The following is a 24,894-nucleotide window of genomic DNA, read 5'->3' on the forward strand; positions in this document are numbered from 1 at the left end:
AATCCATGCTCCAAGTGTAACAAAGTTTTCTTATGGCCAATAGTTAACGAAAAAAGTGGATAAAAACGTTCGAACTTCGCCGCGTACGATGTAATGGCTCTAAAGTGGAAGGCGCTTCAATGATTTAATTATCTAAATATTAAGCCAGCTAAATATAAATATAATTTATGAAAAAAGAAAACACACCTTTGTTCATAGCATTTACATCGGAAAGTTTTCACTCGGGAAGGGGAATAGGGGATGAATTGAATGGGGAATGAACGGAGCCCCCTTTAGCGAAAACTGTGCATTGCAATGTTAACATATGTTCTGTTCCAAGTCTGCAACCAAATATAGGTTGCTCCGCTTAAACGTTTTGTAACATAAGACACATTAGTAAAATATTTAGTATTCGTTTTGTAAGTGAGAATATTCTTAGTTTTGCAAAAGTAGCCTAGTGTTATAGTGCCCCAATATCCATAAATTTGTTTTTTATACCATTAGATACCACCATAGTCTAGGAATGGAGATAACTGCCCGCTAAGCTTAGAAAGGGGTAGTTTTAGCTCCATCTATGTGGAATAGCTCTGATAGCCGACACTGGCTTTAAAGTGTGATATAAACGTGATTTCCGAAATGCCTCCAGATGTATAATGTACCCTTCATGTAGAAAAACCAAAGTAGTGTCACAGTGTATTAACCCCATCTAAACATGATTTTGAGGATATAACCTCAAAAACTTACTTCTCATCTAAAGTTTACGTGGTTGACTAAAGTTGGAAATATTTTATAAACAACTACTAATTAGAAAAACAGCCCATTTTAGAAGGCGGAGGTGATCTTCCTTGCATCATCCATGATCCAACTATAGAAATTCGTTATTTCCATTCTCTTAGAACCCAATTTCGGTTTAACAGAATTTTGTCTAATTATTATTATTTTTTCCCCAAGGGCATTTTTGATAATGGCGAAGAGGGAGTTCATTACAACCATACTGCTTAGCTAGGTTAGCTTTACGTACCGCGCAATGCGCGCATAGTCTTTGTCAAAGATTGTAACGTTTGAACCAGCACTCCGGCATTTTATTTTTAACGTAGACGGTTGTATTAATAGTAGTCCTATCGTGGGTGGCGCGGATGGTCAACGATGCTGTTAGCTGTTCATAATATTAATTGTATGCCCGGTGATGAAAAGTAATCGTGCTATTTTCATGTAAAGAGTGCGTAAATAGTTTTATAAAAGGAAAAAACTGAAGTTGTCTTCGTCAGGTAAGTTGCCATTTTAAGTTAGTTATTATTATATATTTATTAGTGGGATTTTAAAAGATCTAACATCAAGAGTGGCTAAACTATTGATTAGTAAATTATAGGATTATTGATTAGTAAATTATAGGATTATTGATTAGTAAATTATTGGATTATTGATTAGTAAATTATAGGATTATTGATTAGTAAATTATAGGATTCTTGATTAGTAAATTATAGGATTCTTGATTAGTAAATTATAGGATTATTGATTAGTAAATTATTGGATTATTGATTAGTAAATTATAGGATTATTGATTAGTAAATTATAGGATTCTTGATTAGTAAATTATAGGATTATTGATTAGTAAATTATTAGATTATTGATTAGTAAATTATAGTATTATTGATTAGTAAATTATAGGATTATTGATTAGTAAATTATAGGATTATTGATTAGTAAATTATAGGATTATTGATTAGTAAATTATAGGATTATTGATAAGTAAATTATAGGATTATTTATTAGTAAATTATAGGATTATTGATTAGTAAATTATAGGATTATTGATTAGTAAATTATAGGATTATTGATTAGTAAATTATTGGATTATTGATTAGTAAATTATTGGATTATTGATTAGTAAATTATAGGATTATTGATTAGTAAATTATTGGATTATTGATTAGTAAATTATAGTATTATTGATTAGTAAATTATAGGATTATTGATTAGTAAATTATAGGATTATTGATTAGTAAATTATAGGATTATTGATTAGTAAATTATAGGATTATTGATTAGTAAATTATAGGATTATTGATTAGTAAATTATAGGATTATTGATTAGTAAATTATAGGATTATTGATTAGTAAATTATAGGATTATTGATTAGTAAATTATAGGATTATTGATTAGTAAATTATAGGATTATTGATAAGTAAATTATAGGATTATTTATTAGTAAATTATAGGATTCTTGATTAGTAAATTATTGGATTATTGATTAGTAAATTATAGTATTATTGATTAGTAAATTATAGGATTATTGATTAGTAAATTATAGGATTATTGATTAGTAAATTATAGGATTATTGATTAGTAAATTATAGGATTATTGATTAGTAAATTATAGGATTATTGATTAGTAAATTATAGTATTATTGATTAGTAAATTATAGTATTATTGATTAGTAAATTATAGGATTATTGATTAGTAAATTATAGGATTATTGATTAGTAAATTATAGGATTATTGATTAGTAAATTATAGGATTATTGATAAGTAAATTATAGGATTATTTATTAGTAAATTATAGGATTCTTGATTAGTAAATTATAGGATTATTGATTAGTAAATTATTGGATTATTGATAAGTAAATTATAGGATTATTTATTAGTAAATTATAGGATTATTTATTAGTAAATTATAGGATTATTGATTAGTAAATTATAGGATTATTGATTAGTAAATTATTGGATTATTGATTAGTAAATTATTGGATTATTGATTATTATTGGAGGACAAAATACCGTCTGCTTTTGCTCCATAGGATACTCCATACACGGGAAAAACCTCTAAAATTCAGGGAATTATGTGGGGAAAAACCTGTAAATCTCCGAGAAATTTGTTTTCCATAAGTTGTATGAACCCTGGTGCTAGTCACCCCTTTCTTCCTTTGAATTAACCTCAAATTCTACGTCACAACCACGTGCTACTCAACCCTCCCCCTCTGAATTTGCCTCAAGTTTTACGTTACGAACCCGTTCGCACAATTTCAGACGAGGAATAAATGTGGTTCTTGTTTTAAGGTTAGTGATGTATCCATGAAACTCTAGGTTCCATTCTAAATCCATGCTCCAAGTGTAACAAAGTTTTCTTATGGCCAATAGTTAACGAAAAAAGTGGATAAAAACGTTCGAACTTCGCCGCGTACGATGTAATGGCTCTAAAGTGGAAGGCGCTTCAATGATTTAATTATCTAAATATTAAGCCAGCTAAATATAAATATAATTTATGAAAAAAGAAAACACACCTTTGTTCATAGCATTTACATCGGAAAGTTTTCACTCGGGAAGGGGAATAGGGGATGAATTGAATGGGGAATGAACGGAGCCCCCTTTAGCGAAAACTGTGCATTGCAATGTTAACATATGTTCTGTTCCAAGTCTGCAACCAAATATAGGTTGCTCCGCTTAAACGTTTTGTAACATAAGACACATTAGTAAAATATTTAGTATTCGTTTTGTAAGTGAGAATATTCTTAGTTTTGCAAAAGTAGCCTAGTGTTATAGTGCCCCAATATCCATAAATTTGTTTTTTATACCATTAGATACCACCATAGTCTAGGAATGGAGATAACTGCCCGCTAAGCTTAGAAAGGGGTAGTTTTAGCTCCATCTATGTGGAATAGCTCTGATAGCCGACACTGGCTTTAAAGTGTGATATAAACGTGATTTCCGAAATGCCTCCAGATGTATAATGTACCCTTCATGTAGAAAAACCAAAGTAGTGTCACAGTGTATTAACCCCATCTAAACATGATTTTGAGGATATAACCTCAAAAACTTACTTCTCATCTAAAGTTTACGTGGTTGACTAAAGTTGGAAATATTTTATAAACAACTACTAATTAGAAAAACAGCCCATTTTAGAAGGCGGAGGTGATCTTCCTTGCATCATCCATGATCCAACTATAGAAATTCGTTATTTCCATTCTCTTAGAACCCAATTTCGGTTTAACAGAATTTTGTCTAATTATTATTATTTTTTCCCCAAGGGCATTTTTGATAATGGCGAAGAGGAAGATTAAAGCGAAATATGCAAAGGGTTCATTTGTCGCATTAAGAAATAATCATGGTAAATAGTTTGAATAGTTAATTTTTAATAAAATTGTATTGATACGTTTTTTGGGCAAAAACATTTCTTTGGGATGTGATCTTACTTGAGTCACATTCAGTATTTCTCTAGTTTTATATATAATTTGTTTTTCTTCATCTAGCAGGTTACTATTTAGCGAAATTAAAGGATGCAGTTCAAGAAAAAAGCCGTAAAAAATACGTCAAAGTTCAGTGGTTGGAACAAATTGGAAACACCGAGTTTTATACCCAAAGTTTTGCCTGTGATACTGTTCCAGTCGAAGCCATTTTGTGCAATGTAAATCTCATAAGAGAACTCAGGAGCAATAAACTCTTGCTCGATAAAAGAAATAAAGATCTGTGTGAAACTTCCCTAGAAATGGCAAGCCACTCTGATAAGTATGTTTGCGATATTTACATTTTTCAATACTGATCCTCTGAAAACATATTAGGCAATTATTAATAGCCATTTATAGAAACTTTTCACTTAAAGCAAAGCGCAAGTCCAGTGGATCCCTTACAAGGTGACTTTCCTTCGAAACTCCAGTTTTGTCTGGAACCAAAACTGTAGTTCAGAACGAAAGTCAACTTGTAGGGGAATAACTGGACAAGCGCTCTGCTTTACCGTATTTTAACATTTGGTCGTTCACAATTCGACTATTCAATCATTTTTCAAAACCCAATTCCATTTATCGAAAATTTGAATTTTTTATGTAGTTCTAAATTTCCACTATGTATTGAAAATAGTCTCACTAATCACATCTTAAAACTACTAAGGGTGAAGTCATGTGTTTTGAAGTAATAAAGCCAAGTTTTCGTGAACAAGACACAGGAAAACTCTATATTTCACGATTTGTTTTAAAAATTAATGTCTATTGTAGCGATTGATATAATTTTCGGAATTGTTAAGTATAGTTACTATTGGTTAATTATAATTTAAAATAGAGAATTCCCTGAACTAGAATCTAAGTGCTCAAATTGTTAAATTCCTATTGTCAGTGGTCCATACCGAAGGTTAGTAGCGAATAATTTGCTTGGTTGACTCTAGCTTAAACAGATTTGAAATAAATTTGAAAATTGTAATCCGAAATCCTGATGGCTAAAAATAATGTTCGGGAATTAACCGATACGGCTTGCCTAGTACGTGGGCCTCTCTAGATACCAACAATCCCCCCTCCCATTTTCATTGCCCTGTTAAGTATTAACCTTCCCTGCTTTTTCTAGGGTTTGAAAATTGGTTCCATAGATGTAGTTTCAACTCCATTAGCAGACTCTCTCCATAAAGTTTATTTACACATTATATTTTTTGTAATAATCAACTCTTCAACTTATCCAAAAAACCCTGACTCCAGAGACGAGCCATCTATCATTTCGATTTTTTAAAACAAAAATGTAAAGTGCTGCCACTAGGGGCTTTTCTGAGTACTTCAAAACACCAGACTTCCATCTTAATCAATCTGAAAGCAAACGATTTGGATTTTTAAATGATCAGATAACCATCAATATGATTTTTGTGTTTGGCTTAATCATAGTTTAGGGGTTTAGTGTGTTGGCAGCGTACTGAAAATATCTGCCATCTATGACTAAACATGATCATAGTAAATAATTACTTCATTATTTGGAAACTTTGAGAAATTTTGGAAAATTTCATAAACCAGTTTCAAAAACTATTTCATTAATTGAAGTTATATTAATTGTTCGTTAAAACTTAAGAATAATTGGTCATTTCGAAAATTATCAATTAGACTTGTTCTTTCGAACCAGGCGAATAGTATTAGGGTTGGCGAATTTCCGCAAGACTTTCATTTAGTCATAATTGTTTACGCACTGTTCTTTTATAGCTCGGACAATTGTCCTGGACTTGTTGGTGCTGGTTTTGTTGAAGCTTCGTCAAAACACAGTGAAACTCTAAATTCTACAACTGTGATAAATACTGTTCAGGACGAGAATTACGCTAATATAACAGTGGTTACTTGCAAGAATTCCCAAGCTGTGATAGAATTAGCTGAAAACGAAAATTCAGCTGAAAACGAAAATTCCTCGACACCTTTATTAGACTGTCAACATGGACCATCCTTGGTTCACGAAAAGGATCCTGAAGTCGCTGAGACCTCCATAGGGTCGATTGTACATAGCCAAGACAAAACTAATTTGATACAACCCAGTGAAATTCGATATTCTGATACTGTGATAAATGGAATTCAAGACGAGAATTACGCTAATAAAACAGCGATTTCTAGCGAGAAGTCCCATGCTGAGATAGATTTAGCTGAAAACGAAAATTCCTTGAGTATTTTATTAGACTGTCAACATGGAACATCCTTCGTTCCGGTAAAGGATCCTGAGGTCGCTGAGACGTCGTTAGGATCAATTGCACATAGACAGGAGGAAACTTGCGTACGTCTGACACAAGATAGTGGAGACGGAACCAGTTTGAAAATCGACGGTCAAATTGAAAGTTCTTCAAATGTGATCATTTCTGCTCAAGACAAAACTATTTCAAATTCATTAGTTCCTGATAGTGTACAACCTTCAACGAGTGGCTTAAAAACTTCCTCAACCATTTCAGTACTTGAAAATGGTCAAACTATGTCATCTGGAAGAGGTCTATCGGAGAAGTCTGTGCAAGATAAACGCAGGTAATTTTTCATGAAGGAGCTCTCTATTATCATAAAATATTAACAGTGAGTATGATTAGCCAATGGTAGTCAGGGATAATATGAGTAGCGCGACGAAAGGGAGGGTGAAGGTTTAAATCCATACTCTATTAAACCTGTCTGCATGCTGAAAGCTCATGGAAACATCTCCGAATTGTTTTAGAAATGAAAAAAGATGCATATTTCACTTATTAATTTATCAGAGCATCTCTTGAACATGGTGATCAAGTAAAATTTCTCTGGCACGGGACGTGTCGCTGGCCTCGGTTATATCGAAAAGAAATTGTATCACGCAAAAAATTAAGCTCGATGAAAGGGAAAGTTTGTAAGCTGAAAGGCAGGACGTTACTTGATTGATCGGAAGTCTTACATTTAAGTAATGGATAAAACCTCAGTCGATTTCTGTTTTTAAAGTAATTCGGAGTTATTGATATTTCATTGTGCACAAAATTCTTAAAAAATAGTAGAAGAAGCTATTAAAATCACTTGATTAATTTTTATCTTCGTTGTCCCGCTAAGGCGCACATATTTATGTCTTATAAGTGTTTTAGAAAAGTATATAGAATAATTAGGCTTGATGAAATATATGGTTGACAAATGTTGTACTCTTGTTTAAATATTAGACTAAATATTCGTTAATATTACAGACTATGAGGACTCATATCTTTTAAACCAGGACATCGGGCGACGTAGTGAGTGGAAAACCATGCTATTTTTGGAACTACGTTGCCTGACCTAGTTTAAATTGTATGAATCCTCGTTTACTGTATGCACACCTAAATACACACTAAAAATAGACCGAAACAATTTATTCTGTTAAGTGACTGACTAATAGTAACGTAGTGACCAAAGTAAGTGGCCAATGGAGAAATACCCACAGACTCGCAAGCTTAAGAAAATGAGACCCTCTTAATGCTAGATAAAGAGATTTATATACCACTGTTAAAAAAACTTTTAAAATAATATACATACATGAAAACATTAGTTAAGAATTTTAAGAGCTCCCCATAAGTTATTCAAGCAATACAATATTCAGCTACTTATTTCATCAAAGGGAGAGGAATCTAATTAAAAACTCTGTATCCCTGTAAAAAGTGCGTACGCAGGTTGTTATTTAGAGTTAATTAACATTGAATAGAATTGAAAGATAAGACAGAAATAGAGAAAAATTTGACACCGGCACCAAATTCTTGAAGCATGTACGAACCAATACTGAAAGACGGATGGGACTCATGGGATAGGGAAAAAGCTGAAAAATACTTGCTAATTCGCCTTCTAGTGGCAGAAAGTTGCAAATCGGATAGTGGGGGCTTATGAAGGAATCAAGGTTCTAAAGAGGGAAGCATCTAACGTCTTATTTTGTCTAGACGGCGCTAGCTTTTTCCGGTAATTGACTAGGTAATTTTCATAACCCCCGCCATTTTGGAGCTTAAAAGGGAAAGTCAGCTTAACTTTGGTTGTTTAGTCCCTAAGTATGGGGCTCTATGGACTGCCATCGGTCCTTCAATATTGGTTCGTCCATGCTTGAACTTGAGGTAACTGGAACTCAACGTGACACACTGCCTTATATAGTTTGAAAGAGTTCGCTGGAGACGTTATTAATCCACGTTATTAATCCGGTTTAAAGGGACTGCAAATGATAAGGCGATAAGTTCAGGGTGGGAAATAAGTTTCTTCTTTAAACTGGACATTGGGCCGTCGACCCCCCCTAGGCTTGGAATAAATAAACTGGTCCGTGACCATTGACCAGGGCACGTCGTCTGCTAAATTAAACAAGTGGATAATTAAAATATTTGAGTTAATGTCTGGACTCTGGTTACCCTTGAATTTACTTTGTGGTCCCTTGGACCAGTGAACCCCTCCGATTTAATTTTTAAAATGGACCAGGCAATTTTTAAACTGGTCATTTGCCCTGTGCCACCGCCTTATTTGCGACGCTGGATAAGTTGGTATATTTATTTCAAAAAGTCTTACTGACATCACACCCTCACGGGTATGAAGATCGAATATTTCTTTATGAAAAATAAAAGAGTTCCAGCAAAGTGAATGAGACGATCGATAATAACAAGTATGCCAGGGAGTATTGAAACCAAGGGCTTACACGCTTCCTTAAAGTGAGGCCACCAATTTTACCAGGACCCGACCCCCGACCTTATCCAAACGCTGTGAAAGACTTGCATCCCGCTTCGCCAACTTGTGAGCCCCCTCAATTATCGAGGCAGCGCCCTTTCTCTGAAAGCCTGCCTTACAAACCAGTTTCATCAGAGAGCTGGACCCTGGGGTGTGACGTTAATTATAAGTACGGCGGGCGCCACACATTTTCAATTCCATAATCCATCTATTCGTCGGCTACTTTACAGTCCCTTTCAAATACAAAATTAGTTACAGAAATCTAATTCAATACTAGCTCCTAGTTAATGATATTTTTATTTTGGAAAATATATTTCCTAATTTGTTTTTTCGCAGATCCAGCAGCCAAATGAAAAAGTCAAGCTTTTATAAAAAAACAAGTAAGCGTCTATTTTCGACTCCACCTTATAGTCTCGGTAAATTTAAGAGAATAAAGAGAAAAGCCAAAACAACTGATGGGAAAAATATGCGATGTACATCTAAAACAAGGGCTTTCGACCGATGCTTGACAACTAAAACAGAGCGTAATAAAAGTAATTATAATTATAGTTAAATACTAATCGAAATAGCCTCCCACAGAAATGAAATAATTATACTGTGTCTAAAGATGAAAGTTAAGAGAATTGGAAATTAAATACTATTCTTAGAAGTATCTAATAATGTCGTACTGAAACGTCACCTTTTTTGAAATGTCTAATATATGCGAGACTTTCTTCTCAAATGAAGTTACTTCTTCAGCTAGTTTCGTGAAAGGTTTTTGGTCATAGTGGGTATTAAATATTTTCTGAGAAATTGGCTCCTAAACATTGCCCCCAAAACAATTAAAATTTCACAAATTTGGATTGAGAGATCTGCGCGCTCATCTTCATTAGACAATTTCAATCTAATTGTGGGCCCATATCTCGGTAACTTCTTTATTTAGACTCCTTGTTTTTGACACTTTCTACAAAGTTTACCGAAAGAACACGCCACTTAATTTATAGCAGACTTATCAGAAACACCCTGTATAGCTTAACAACTTCGACGAATCAACCAATACAATGTCTCCCACCCAATAAAATTTTCTTGCTACGCGCGCCTCGATAATGATATTGCGACTCATTTTTGTCAGAACATTCTAAAACATTTCCGGACCTAGAAATTTATTTAGCTTTAAGGCAGGGCGTTACGTGGTTGGTAGGAACTGCTAAGATAAATTATGGATTACATCTGAATTTTTTTATTTGCTTATCATTTGGAGGTATTCAATGAATGTTTCACTATGCACAGATATTATTCATAGTCAAAAAATCTATAAGAATCACCTGGTTATTTTCTTTATCAAAACTTTAAATACCAACAAACGTTTTTCGTTTTAGGCATTGGTAAAGGCTCTGTTAAAAAAAAAGCATGTAAGTTTGTTGACAAAGGCTGCGAAGGCAATTCTTTAGAAGATGAAGATGGCGGCGATTCTTCAAAAGATGAAAATGGAGGCGATTCTTCAAAAGATGAAAATGGAGGCGATTCTTCAAAAGATGAAGATAGCGGCGATTCTTCTGAAGATGAAGATGGCGGCGATTCTTCTGAAGATGAAGATGGCGGCGATTCTTCTGAAGATGAAGATGGCGGCGATTCTTCTGAAGATGAAGATGGCGGCGATTCTTCTGAAGATGAAGATGGCGGCGATTCTTCAGATGACGAAACCTATGTCAAGAAGTCTGAGATGAATGATAATGTCAAAAAGTCTGAGAAGAAAGATAATGTCAATTCGTCCGATGGCGAAAACTACAGTGGATGGTCAGAATACGAAGATGGCAGTGATTTCTCGGAAGGCGAAACGCACGCCAGAAAGTCAAAGAGGAAAGGAGATGCCAATTCGACCGACGAGGAAAACTACAGAGAACGGTCAGTACAGAATAAGGATGCCAATCGATCAGACAAAGGAAGTGCGAAAGAGAAAATAAAGATTTCCTCAACAATGAAAAATGAATATGGTAACAGAACGTATTCTAAGCAGCATTACTGTTACTTTTGCCAAAAACCGAATTCAAAAATCGCCCGTCATATACAGAACATGCACTCATCTGAAAAATATGTGTCAGAACTTCTTTGTTTTGAAAATAAATCGGAGGAAAAGAAACAATTAATGTTGAAGCTTTTAAGGAAAGGCGATTTTTTTCATAACGCTGAAGTAATTAACAAGGGTCATGGAGAATTGATCGTTTTGAAAAGTTTAAGTGCCAAGAAAGAGAAATCTTCAAATTTGACGCATAACGACTATACACCTTGCCCTGATTGTCTTGGATTCGTGACGAAAAAGTCACTGTGGCATCATAGCCTACAGTGTCCCGTAAATAAAAACAAAGATCAGACCGCTGATGATACCAAACGAATGCTCAGAATGGAGTCAAGAGCCATTTTATTTACATATGCCAAAAAGGACTACCCAGAACCTTTTATGAAGGAAATTGTTGCTAAAATGACAGATGATGATAAAACATTAGTTGCCAGAAACGATGAGGCAATTTTGAAGTTAGGGCTCCTGTTGTTTGACAAACTTGGACTTTCAGTTAAGGAGTATGTTAGACAAAACATGCGCATAATGGCAAGATTTCTTCTCTCTTTAAGAGATGTTACCAACACATCGCTTAGCCTTGAAGAATACATTAAACCCGAATATTTTGATGACATGATAAGAGCTGTTCATCTGCTTTGCCATAAAGAAATATCTTCAACATGTGCCACAACTTTAAAAATACCAGGCCTGGCTCTAAAAATTGGAATAAATTTGAGGAAAATTGCCTATATACTGAAAGGCAAATCACTGAGAACCAGAGACATAGAATTAGAAAAGAATGCGGATGGGGTCATTCACCTGATGGATCTTGAATGGATGTCAAAAGTGTCACATCAAGCCTTAAACACCTTAAATATCAATAAAAAAAACAACCCTTCTGAGCTTCCAGTAACAAAAGATCTCATGGCTCTTCACAAATACTTGACGACAGAAATAGATCAACTATCAGCCAAATTGGAGGACAGTGAGGTTAACCCTTACATCTGGACGAAACTTGCTAAGGTTTCTTTAAGCAGTATTATTCTTTTCAACAAAAAAAGAAGTGGGGAAGCTTCGAAAATGAAACTAGCAGAGTATGAAGCCACTCCAAAATGGGAATCGGCTATTACCAATGAACTTAAAGGCTCGTTTACTAGCTTTGAGAAGCAGCTGCAACAGAATTTGAAATTAGTTGAAATAACTGGTAAACGTGGGCGAAATGTACCAGTCTTGATAAGAGCTAATGTTAGGAAGGCCATAAACTTGTTAAATGAAACACGATCGCAAGTTGGGATTAAAGACGATAATCCTTATGTCTTCGATAGAATTAAGGGTTGTGAAGTACAGCACTTGAAAGGTTCCGATGTTTTAAGGGAATGCACAATTTCGGCTGGTGTTGAAAATCCCAAGAACATCACTAGCACAAATTTACGAAAGTACATTGCCACTGTCACCCAAATCCTAAATCTAACTGATAACGAAACTGAATGGTTGGCAAACCACCTTGGCCATGACATCAGAGTTCATAAGGATTTTTATCGACTTCCCGACTCTGCACTAGAATTGACCAAAGTTAGCAAGTTATTGTTGGCAGCTGAGATGGGTGACCTTGGTAAGCTTCAAGGAAGGTCACTAAATAGCATCAGCTACAAAGGTAAAAATTATATTTCATATAAACGGTCTAATACAGGGCAATAGTTACTATCTGATAGCATTTACAAAGAGAAGGTGAAAAACAAGTCATTCTATTTTCATCCCTATTTTAAATTTAACACCTAATAATTGCAACACGCTCGACCTCGCAACTAACTATACCTGTCAGGCTCTGTCTCGCTTTGTGTTTATCACAATGTGGTTTATTTATCATATCTCGCTATAAAGGTGTTGTCGGCATAGAGCATGCCAAGGTTACTTAGTTGGAAGGCAGGGTCAGAAGTGCAGTGTTCAAATCACCTATGAAATTTATTCTTATAACCATTTTGAAATACTTCCTCGATACAGATGACTTAGAATTAGAAAAAGAATACACAAATAATCCCTCAAAAATAACTGTATTTTAAACCATTTTAAATTACAGACTTGGCCATTCGCGACAGTGAAATCTCAGAATGTACAGAGAATAATTCCGGTGAGCCACATGATTCTCAATTGGAAGTATTTCCAGGTACTGGTTCGCAACTATCGGAAGAAGGTTGTTACAATGAACCAAGTCTTCCCTCTACTGAAAGTAAATTGGATTTTATTATGGTTCATGATAGGGAAGTTAAAGGAATATTCAAAACGTTTTTCAAGGACGTGGTCTTTTCCAAATTTCTCTAACCTCGGATAGCTCTTTTTCAGGCATGTTTGAAAATTCTACATAACCAATGCAATATCAATTGCACTGATTATGTTAAAAAAGCTCCGAAGGTCCAGTTTAATGGAAGGTTTGTAAATAGATCCCGTTCATGCATAACGCATTGTTCACACCTTAAAGGGTTTTTGGAATTTTAGTAACATATGTTTTCCTCTTTCCCAGACACTTTGTATCCTCTTAATTCTAGGGTTACGTAAGGTCATTCTTCCCAGGCTTACCCTTTTTGTTTGCTCCTCCGATCAACAAACTTCAGATCGGTATCGCAACGTATTGTGAATTGCATATCTGCTTCAAACTAAAACCCAGCAATGAGCCAACAAACCTCGTCTTGGCATGGACAAAAATTCACAAGCGCGCTTTGGCCAGTAATTAAGCGCAAATACAGTACTGATCAGCAAAATATTTATCGCTTTTGCGATTCGGTTTAGTAACCATGCTGCAAATGTTCCGATGTTGGGAAGAATGACGTTACACTTACCTCTCTCTGTGTAACACTTCTCTCAAAGAGAACCATTATATACTTTTTGATATAAGTCTATAAAAAATACTCCTTTCTCAACTTAAACCTAAAACAATTTTTTTTTTCGATTATTCAATTTTGGGTACTGTCATAAAGTTACGCTGATTCAAATAGTAACCGTAATTTAGTTCATAATTTTAGAAAATAAAGTAGGTTAATAGCAGACAACATTTTATTTATACTCGTCGAATTGTATTGATTCCCGAGTCACGTACTTTTTTCTGTGACTAAACGTGATTTTTCATTCTTGAGAGGTAGCGTACTCAATAATCAGTCTGGCTGCTTTTACTATTATCAATTTAGAATTACACGCCAATCGTTTGACGTCAATTCCAAGTAAAAATTTTATTTTTGGTACCATTCGGGGATTATTGAAAGTTCATTTTTTTATTCAAACTAGAAAACTACGGCATACAGTTTAGTAAAACCTAAACTAAGCAAATCGCGGCTCCATTGACGTCCCAAGCACACTGGATTACCGTATACACACTTGTTCTAGCTTGTCCTAAGATAGAAATAAATAGACCTAGTGTATCCGGCCTGGATCTAAAAATAGTCTTTGCCAAGCTTACTTTGCTTTGCAGAGTGTACGTCACTTTTAAGGGTGCCAATGCAGCCGTGCTTTTCTTTAACACGTAGTTACAACTTATTAGTGAAATTAGTTAATAATTATTATTATATAAATTTATCAAATAGATTTTATTACCAGTGAGAGCAACAGAAAAGTTGGTGGTAAAAAATCATCAAAGCGTTCGCATGGTTCATCAGCAAGTAGTTTCCCCGGAACAAGTTCTGATTTAGATGACACTTTTGAACACAAAAGTGCAACCAAAAAGCCCAAGAGTAGAAAGTTTTTGCTTATTTTATTTAAACATCTCAGGAACTTATAAATTTAAACTAGATGGAAGCCATAAGTTCCCAATTGCGTTAAGCGCGCGACGTAGACCTGTTCCGTTCTCTTGATGCTTTACATGGCTAGAAGCCATGGGAACGGAAGGGGCTAAATTTCAGACATACGGGGTATTGGAGGTAAAACTAAAAATGCGGCGAATTTATATCTTCCATTTTTTTTAAAATTAAAACTTCCTGAAACCGTATTTGATGAGGTTTACCATCATTCATATTCTAGATCCCCTGGACTAGAGTACCAATAAGTAATGAACAAGTGTTATTTCAAATCTGAAAATTATAACATATTTAGCAAGTGTAAATATAGGTGTAGTTACAAAATTTTCAGCCAAAAATTTTGATAGATCATCGGATATATTAGCTTGACGGAACCTAATTTCGAAGGTTCTCATGATGAACCTGAGACAAATTTTCCTTTCAACTTGCGGCTGCTGGTTTTTTCACAATCAATTTATTAGATCCAACAATGGCTCTCTAGTGGAAATATAATGAATTAAATCTTAACGTAGACGCGGAAAATATAAATCACACGAGTTAATTAATTAAAATGGTTCCAGGAATGGACCAATGCTTCCCTTCAATTTAAAAATACTATATTGGGATTTTATTTTAAACAGGAAAATTAAATAAACAAAATTAAGCTTTCATTCAAAACTCGATTTTAAATAACACTCTTCTTTTAAAAATAACCCATTCTAATCATTTTAGGCCTCAATCTTTAATAGCTATTTAAAGAGATGTCAGAGTGGAAAAGTACATAGATTACTTTATCAGGATGTATAAGAAATATGTGCATAGTAAATGTTAGGGAATTATTTTCTATTGATTTTAAAAAAGAAAATATGATGTGATTAAAAAATGCGCTCAATATCATTCTTAATTATGGCGTGCGACATAAAGGGTGAAACGAAAATTTTTCTGAATGGAAGGCTGGGCGTCACGGAATTGGTCAAAGGTGAATGGTTTAAAGGATTGAAGTCAACAAGAATCGCTGATATTAATGTTTAAAGATTTCATTCTCATCAGAAACAACACATCCTCCTGATTAAGAAAATATATTAGCATTCTGAATTATAATTTTATAAATATTATAAAAACATTTGTGTCCGCGCGGTATTCAGTTATTTTACAGAAGGTTATGTTCTTTCAATGAACTATGATTGAAAGCTATCTCGCAATGGTCAGCCTTGTGATGTCACCAGGGGTATTTAATTAATTCCGTCGTACAAAAGCAATTAATATATTCGAAACGTTTTAATTTGGATTAACAAATATTATAACACAATTGATGTTTAAAAGCGAAAATTACAAACTTCTCAAAACACGTTTCTTTATTCCTTTACATTTTAGATGATATTTGAATGTTTTTAATTATTATATCCTGGAGATATTACCATGATATTTTATTATGCACATAGGTCTCATATGAATAGTAAAAGAATCTATGAAAAATGATCTTTATTTTTGCCCAAAAATTTATAATAAATAAGTGAAAATGATATTAGCGATACGAAATTTGTATCACTCAATCATAAATGAAGTTTTCGAAACTCTACTAGTTACCCTTCTAAAATTGCGTATTAAAAGGGGTTTGTGATTTGCAGACCAAGATTCTGCCATCTGCGTTGACAAATGGCAGTTGCTACACTACGAAATAAATTTAATTTATTTTACCACTTTATAAACGTTTTCTTATAATTTAATAAACATCCGTTTCAGAATCACAAACGAAAACATCTATCAAAAAAGACAGTCAACGAACAAAATGGAACACCCCTGAAAAAAATGCTGTGTATGAACATTTTCGGAAAAATATTGTTAATAATACTGTGCCGGGAAAAGCTGAAATCGAGGAGTGTATTACGAAAAACAAAGAAGCGTTAAAGAGAAGAGAATGGAGGGGCGTGAAATATTTCGTTTATAACAAAATAAAAAAAAAACAGAAATATAACCAATGAATAGTACAACATATATTTGAAGGCTCCGACAGTTTTTTTTTTAAGTATTAAAATCTTAATTCATATAGTATTTAAAAAAATTGTCAGAGATAAATACTTTAAAGAAAATATCTGATTAAGAAGAGCCTGGAAAATTGGTTCAGCATGTCTCTAATTATAATACCAAAGAATATCATAGCAATTAACTTATCTTCACAGCTCCTGTACGTAAGAATTCTTTAAGTAGACGATGTCAGGGGACTATAGACCCATATTAGACAAATCCATGTGGTATATTGGCACCTGAAAACCTCTACTAAGTGATGCCTAACGTGAAAGAGCAATAAAGGCTAGCTAATAAAATACTTACAAATCTTATTATAATAATTTAAAAGCTTTCTTTGAGATAAACATAACCACTTTCCATGAGATAGTTCTCTAAGCAAGAGAATGACCAAGTCACTATAGATAGTTAACTATTTTAAAATGCATTTTTTACTAAATATTTTGGGAAAATAATCCATGTGGTATATTGGCACCTGAAAACCTCTACTAAATGATGCCTAACGTGAAAGAGCAATAAAGGCTTGCTAATAAAATACTTACAAATCTTATTATAATAATTTAAAAGCTTTCTTTGAGATAAACATAACCACTTTCCATGAGATAGTTCTCTAAGCAAGAGAATGACCAAGTCACTATAGTTAGTTAACTATTTTAAAATGCATTTTTTACTAAATATTTGGGGAAAAATAATGTTTAAACATTGTTGAAGCTCTTATGCATTAGTGCTTTTCCTAAGAAGAAAATTAGAATTATACTAAGATACAAGTAATTGTCTTAATGGGTCGTACACGTTATAATTCTCTTAAAATCGACGTCATCACGGAGCTATAAAACTATATAAGGCAAAGCAGAAGACTAACGTCAAAGAGCGATTAAGGTAAACCAATTGCGTCCGTATCTAAATCAATAACTCGTTAAAATACTAAAACATAAACATAACTACTTTCCATGAGATTTTTCTCTAAGCAAGAGAATGATCAAATCACTTTAGTTACTTAAATATATTAATATGCAATTTTTCTTCTAAATTTGAGGATGATTTATGTTCAAACATCATTTTTCAAGCTTGTTTGTATTAATACTTTTTCTAAAAAGGAAATTTCGATTTTCTAAAAAAATTTATTGAAATTATGTTAAATGATATACTATCAATTATCTGAAAGGCTGCTAAACTTTAGGATTCTCTAAGTAGACCAGGTCAGGGCCTATAAAACCGTATTAGACAAGTCTATGTGGTTGTACGACAAGGCTAATAATGTTTCATGGGGACATTAAAACATCTACAAAGAGAAGCCTAAAGTGAAACCGCCATGAACGTACGTTTGTTGCTTAAGTCGTCTTAAATAATAATTTCTTTAAAATACTTAAAGTGCAATAATAAATGAAAAAGCTACTTCGAGACAAATTTCCTGTTAGATTGTTCTCAAAGCAAGAGAATGACTGAATCGTTAAAAATATGTATAAGCATTTTTCTGTTCTAAACTTGAGGGTAGTTCTGTTAAAACAAAACTGTAGAAGCTTTTTTGTATTAGTATTTTTCGTAAAAAAAAATAAAATTTAACTTTTCCTATATATTGATTGAAAATTATTTTAACTTTGAGAAAAAAATTTATTCAAATTTGAATTAGTAACGAAACGTTTAAAGTTATATGGGGTATTTAAAGAAACCTTTACAAACTCAAAAGATTTACAGGAGGGGACGGGGTCGTATAAACATATTTTCTAATTTAACTTTTAAATCCGAATATACATTATGAAATTATAAAATATGTGTTTAAACGACCCCACTAGTCTATTAAAATGACAGATAAGGTCCCCTTTTAAAAATTGTATGAGTGATAACAAATATCTTAAAACAGTAAAGGTTCTGGCGTTAATTGAAAATCGCAGTGTTTGTGCTGAAAAGGTCTGAAATATGTTAAAGAATGGTTTAGATCCCCACATGTAAACCTCAAACTAACGTATAATTTTCATGTTATTCTCGAAATAGGTCAGTAAACGTATATTTAATGAAAATTGTCACTCTTTTAATTATGAACTCAGATTATATACGAAAATATTAATAGTTTTGATTAGATTAACGAAATATGATTTATTTCAAGTTTAACACTAAAATTATACCCTAGTATGAGGTTTACACGTGGGGACCTAAACAGTCTTCCAACCTTATATCTGGGGACATTTGTGTATAAATTATTATGTTTTAAATTAGTGTCAAAGCCTATATGGTTCAATCAAGTATTTCAATTTCATTTTTCACACTCGATAAATTTTACAAGTGGGGACCTTCACCGTCATTTCAACAGACAAGTGGGGTCTTTTAAACACACATTTTCTAATTTCATGTATATTTTAATTTTATAGTTTAAATATTGATTATTATAATGAAATTTAGGTAATCGGACCGTTTAAAGGCTTAACACTTAAGTTTTGAGCTGATTTCAGGTTTACAAGTGGGGACCTAAACCGTCTTCCAACCTTATATCTGGGGACATTTGTGTATAAATTATTAGGTTTTAAATTAGTGTCAAAGCCTATATATTTCCATCAGGTATTTCAATTTTATTTTTCACACTCGATAAATTTACAAGTGGGGACCTTCACAGTCATTTCAACAGACAAGTGGGGTCTTTTAAACACACATTTTCTAATTTCATGTATATTTTAATTTTATAGTTTAAATATTGATTATCAGAATGAAATTTAAGTAATCAGTCCTATTTCTAGCTTAACACTTAAGTTTTGAGCTGATTTCAGGTTTACAAGTGGGGACCTAAACAGTCTTCCAACCTTATATCTGGGGACATTTGTGTATAAATTATTATGTTTTAAATTAGTGTCAAAGCCTATATGGTTCAATCATGTATTTCAATTTCATTTTTCACACTCGATAAATTTACAAGTGGGGACCTTCACCGTCATTTCAACAGACAAGTGGGGTCTTTTAAACACACATTTTCTAATTTCAGGTATATTTTAATTTTATAGTTTTAATATTGATTATTATAATGAAATTTAGGTAATCGGACCTTTTAAAGGCTTAACACTTAAGTTTTGAGCTGATTTCAGGTTTACAAGTGGGGACCTAAACAGTCTTCCAACCTTATATCTGGGGACATTTGTGTATAAATTATTAGGTTTTAAATTAGTGTCAAAGCCTATATATTTCCATCAGGTATTTCAATTTTATTTTTCACACTCGATAAATTTACAAGTGGGGACCTTCACAGTCATTTCAACAGACAAGTGGGGTCTTTTAAACACACATTTTCTAATTTCATGTATATTTTAATTTTGTAGTTTAAATATTGATTATCAGAATGAAATTTAAGTAATCAGTCCTATTTCTAGCTTAACACTTAAGTTTTGAGCTGATTTCAGGTTTACAAGTGGGGACCTAAACAGTCTTCCAACCTTATATCTGGGGACATTTGTGTATAAATTATTATGTTTCAAATTAGTGTCAAAGCCTATATGGTTCAATCAAGTATTTCAATTTCATTTTTCACACTCGATAAATTTTACAAGTGGGGACCTTCACCGTCATTTCAACAGACAAGTGGGGTCTTTTAAACACACATTTTCTAATTTCATGTATATTTTAATTTTATATTTTAAATATTGATTATTATAATGAAATTTAGGTAATCGGACCTTTTAAAGGCTTAACACTTAAGTTTTGAGCTGATTTCAGGTTTACAAGTGGGGACCTAAACCGTCTTCCAACCTTAAATCTGGGGACATTTGTGTATAAATTATTAGGTTTTAAATTAGTGTCAAAGCCTATATATTTCCATCAGGTATTTCAATTTTATTTTTCACACTCGATAAATTTACAAGTGGGGACCTTCACCGTCATTTCAACAGACAAGTGGGGTCTTTTAAACACACATTTTCTAATTTCATGTATATTTTAATTTTGTAGTTTAAATATTGATTATCAGAATGAAATTTAAGTAATCAGTCCTATTTCTAGCTTAACACTTAAGTTTTGAGCTGATTTCAGGTTTACAAGTGGGGACCTAAACAGTCTTCCAACCTTATATCTGGGGACATTTGTGTATAAATTATTATGTTTTAAATTAGTGTCAAAGCCTATATGGTTCAATCAAGTATTTCAATTTCATTTTTCACACTCGATAAATTTACAAGTGGGGACCTTCACCGTCATTTCAACAGACAAGTGGGGTCTTTTAAACACACATTTTCTAATTTCATGTATATTTTAATTTTATAGTTTAAATATTGATTATTATAATGAAATTTAGGTAATCGGACCTTTTAAAGGCTTAACACTTAAGTTTTGAGCTGATTTCAGGTTTACAAGTGGGGACCTAAACCGTCTTCCAACCTTATATCTGGGGACATTTGTGTATAAATTATTAGGTTTTAAATTAGTGTCAAAGCCTATATATTTCCATCAGGTATTTCAATTTTATTTTTCACACTCGATAAATTTACAAGTGGGGACCTTCACAGTCATTTCAACAGACAAGTGGGGTCTTTTAAACACACATTTTCTAATTTCATGTATATTTTAATTTTATAGTTTAAATATTGATTATCAGAATGAAATTTAAGTAATCAGTCCTATTTCTAGCTTAACACTTAAGTTTTGAGCTGATTTCAGGTTTACAAGTGGGGACCTAAACAGTCTTCCAACCTTATATCTGGGGACATTTGTGTATAAATTATTATGTTTCAAATTAGTGTCAAAGCCTATATGGTTCAATCAAGTATTTCAATTTCATTTTTCACACTCGATAAATTTTACAAGTGGGGACCTTCACCGTCATTTCAACAGACAAGTGGGGTCTTTTAAACACACATTTTCTAATTTCATGTATATTTTAATTTTATATTTTAAATATTGATTATTATAATGAAATTTAGGTAATCGGACCTTTTAAAGGCTTAACACTTAAGTTTTGAGCTGATTTCAGGTTTACAAGTGGGGACCTAAACCGTCTTCCAACCTTAAATCTGGGGACATTTGTGTATAAATTATTAGGTTTTAAATTAGTGTCAAAGCCTATATATTTCCATCAGGTATTTCAATTTTATTTTTCACACTCGATAAATTTACAAGTGGGGACCTTCACCGTCATTTCAACAGACAAGTGGGGTCTTTTAAACACACATTTTCTAATTTCATGTATATTTTAATTTTGTAGTTTAAATATTGATTATCAGAATGAAATTTAAGTAATCAGTCCTATTTCTAGCTTAACACTTAAGTTTTGAGCTGATTTCAGGTTTACAAGTGGGGACCTAAACAGTCTTCCAACCTTATATCTGGGGACATTTGTGTATAAATTATTATGTTTTAAATTAGTGTCAAAGCCTATATGGTTCAATCAAGTATTTCAATTTCATTTTTCACACTCGATAAATTTACAAGTGGGGACCTTCACCGTCATTTCAACAGACAAGTGGGGTCTTTTAAACACACATTTTCTAATTTCATGTATATTTTAATTTTATAGTTTAAATATTGATTATTATAATGAAATTTAGGTAATCGGACCTTTTAAAGGCTTAACACTTAAGTTTTGAGCTGATTTCAGGTTTACAAGTGGGGACCTAAACCGTCTTCCAACCTTATATCTGGGGACATTTGTGTATAAATTATTAGGTTTTAAATTAGTGTCAAAGCCTATATATTTCCATCAGGTATTTCAATTTTATTTTTCACACTCGATAAATTTACAAGTGGGGACCTTCACAGTCATTTCAACAGACAAGTGGGGTCTTTTAAACACACATTTTCTAATTTCATGTATATTTTAATTTTATAGTTTAAATATTGATTATCAGAAGGAAATTTAAGTAATCAGTCCTATTTCTAGCTTAACACTTAAGTTTTGAGCTGATTTCAGGTTTACAAGTGGGGACCTAAACAGTCTTCCAACCTTATATCTGGGGACATTTGTGTATAAATTATTATGTTTTAAATTAGTGTCAAAGCCTATATGGTTCAATCATGTATTTCAATTTCATTTTTCACACTCGATAAATTTACAAGTGGGGACCTTCACCGTCATTTCAACAGACAAGTGGGGTCTTTTAAACACACATTTTCTAATTTCAGGTATATTTTAATTTTATAGTTTTAATATTGATTATTATAATGAAATTTAGGTAATCGGACCTTTTAAAGGCTTAACACTTAAGTTTTGAGCTGATTTCAGGTTTACAAGTGGGGACCTAAACAGTCTTCCAACCTTATATCTGGGGACATTTGTGTATAAATTATTATGTTTTAAATTAGTGTCAAAGCCTATATGGTTCAATCAAGTATTTCAATTTCATTTTTCACACTCGATAAATTTTACAAGTGGGGACCTTCACCGTCATTTCAACAGACAAGTGGGGTCTTTTAAACACACATTTTCTAATTTCATGTATATTTTAATTTTGTAGTTTAAATATTGATTATCAGAATGAAATTTAAGTAATCAGTCCTATTTCTAGCTTAACACTTAAGTTTTGAGCTGATTTCAGGTTTACAAGTGGGGACCTAAACAGTCTTCCAACCTTATATCTGGGGACATTTGTGTATAAATTATTATGTTTTAAATTAGTGTCAAAGCCTATATGGTTCAATCATGTATTTCAATTTCATTTTTCACACTCGATAAATTTACAAGTGGGGACCTTCACCGTCATTTCAACAGACAAGTGGGGTCTTTTAAACACACATTTTCTAATTTCATGTATATTTTAATTTTATAGTTTAAATATTGATTATTATAATGAAATTTAGGTAATCGGACCTTTTAAAGGCTTAACACTTAAGTTTTGAGCTGATTTCAGGTTTACAAGTGGGGACCTAAACAGTCTTCCAACCTTATATCTGGGGACATTTGTGTATAAATTATTAGATTTTGTACTAGTGTCGAAGCCTATATGGTTCAATCATGTATTTCAATTTCATTTTTCACACTCGATAAATTTACAAGTGGGGACCTTCACCGTCATTTCAACAGACAAGTGGGGTCTTTTAAACACACATTTTCTAATTTCAGGTATATTTTAATTTTATAGTTTTAATATTGATTATTATAATGAAATTTAGGTAATCGGACCTTTTAAAGGCTTAACACTTAAGTTTTGAGCTGATTTCAGGTTTACAAGTGGGGACCTAAACAGTCTTCCAACCTTATATCTGGGGACATTTGTGTATAAATTATTAGATTTTGTACTAGTGTCGAAGCCTATATGGTTCAATCATGTATTTCAATTTCATTTTTCACACTCGATAAATTTACAAGTGGGGACCTTCACCGTCATTTCAACAGACAAGTGGGGTCTTTTAAACACACATTTTCTAATTTCAGGTATATTTTAATTTTATAGTTTTAATATTGATTATTATAATGAAATTTAGGTAATCGGACCTTTTAAAGGCTTAACACTTAAGTTTTGAGCTGATTTCAGGTTTACAAGTGGGGACCTAAACAGTCTTCCAACCTTATATCTGGGGACATTTGTGTATAAATTATTCTGTTTTAAATTAGTGTCAAAGCCTATATGGTTCAATCAAGTATTTCAATTTCATTTTTCACACTCGATAAATTTTACAAGTGGGGACCTTCACCGTCATTTCAACAGACAAGTGGGGTCTTTTAAACACACATTTTCTAATTTCATGTATATTTTAATTTTATATTTTAAATATTGATTATTATAATGAAATTTAGGTAATCGGACCTTTTAAAGGCTTAACACTTAAGTTTTGAGCTGATTTCAGGTTTACAAGTGGGGACCTAAACAGTCTTCCAACCTTATATCTGGGGACATTTGTGTATAAATTATTAGATTTTGTACTAGTGTCGAAGCCTATATATTTCCATCAGGTATTTCAATTTTATTTTTCACACTCGATAAATTTACAAGTGGGGACCTTCACAGTCATTTCAACAGACAAGTGGGGTCTTTTAAACACACATTTTCTAATTTCATGTATATTTTAATTTTATAGTTTAAATATTGATTATCAGAATGAAATTTAAGTAATCAGTCCTATTTCTAGCTTAACACTTAAGTTTTGAGCTGATTTCAGGTTTACAAGTGGGGACCTAAACAGTCTTCCAACCTTATATCTGGGGACATTTGTGTATAAATTATTATGTTTTAAATTAGTGTCAAAGCCTATATGGTTCAATCATGTATTTCAATTTCATTTTTCACACTCGA

Source organism: Phalangium opilio, unplaced genomic scaffold (assembly GCF_054372755.1).
Source record: "Phalangium opilio isolate 3A_F unplaced genomic scaffold, DU_Popi_V2 ptg000523l_1, whole genome shotgun sequence".
Taxonomy (NCBI): Eukaryota; Metazoa; Arthropoda; class Arachnida; order Opiliones; family Phalangiidae; genus Phalangium; species Phalangium opilio.